The 775-nt window shown below is 31.4% G+C and overlaps 1 non-coding gene across 1 annotated transcript; it reads right to left on the bottom strand.

The window, feature by feature from the left end:
• Positions 1-283: 283 nt before the first annotated feature.
• LOC124967678 (U6 spliceosomal RNA) lies at positions 284-388 on the bottom strand. Its single transcript, XR_007105597.1, has one exon. It is a non-coding gene; the product is annotated as a U6 spliceosomal RNA (small nuclear RNA).
• Between the last annotated feature and the right edge of the window lie 387 nt (positions 389-775).

The raw sequence follows: 775 nt of genomic DNA on the forward strand, positions 1-775 counted from the left end.
TTTTTCTTTTTCTTTTTTTTTTTTTTTTTTTTTTTTGGTCTCTGGTAAATTCACTTCTTTTTCTTTTTGATTTTCTGTTCTTAAATTATATACTTTCATTTTATCAGATTTAAAGCATTTAAATTTTTTCTATCTGTGGAAGATGTTTTTCTGTCTCTGAAAAGAAACTGGTTATTAAACTTTGCTGGCTTTAAGATGCAGTTTCTACAGACCTCAACTTGGAAAACACAAATTTAAGATGTAGACATTTTTTTTCTTTTTCTTTTTCCTTTTATAAATGAAGAGAAATATGGACTGCTTCATAAATTTGTGAATCATTCTTGCATGGGAACCATGATAATCTTTTCTGTTTTGTTTCTATTTTAGTCTATGCACTGCCAAAGGGAGCAGAACAGACATACTTTTATATCAGGTCAAAAGTCTGACATTTAAAAATAGCAAATGAGTCAAACATGGTTGTGCACACTTCTAATCCCAGCAACTTGGGAGCCTGAGGCAGGAGGATCACAAGTTTGAGGCTAGCCTCAGAAATTTAGTGAGGCCCTAGGCAACTGAACTAGACAATGTTTCAAAATTTAAAAATAAAAAAAAAGTCTGGGGCTGTGACTTGGTGGTCAACCACCCCTTGGTTAAACCCCCAGAACTGAAAAAAAAATAGCAAATGATAAATGTAAGCTTTGAAGTCTTCTTGTATGTGCCTGTATGTTTAAATATTTATATATTTTCTGTTGGCATGGTCTAAATTGACTTATAGATAAGAATTTTTTAACTTAAA

This window comes from Sciurus carolinensis, chromosome 16, assembly GCF_902686445.1.
Source record: "Sciurus carolinensis chromosome 16, mSciCar1.2, whole genome shotgun sequence".
Classification (NCBI taxonomy): domain Eukaryota; kingdom Metazoa; phylum Chordata; class Mammalia; order Rodentia; family Sciuridae; genus Sciurus; species Sciurus carolinensis.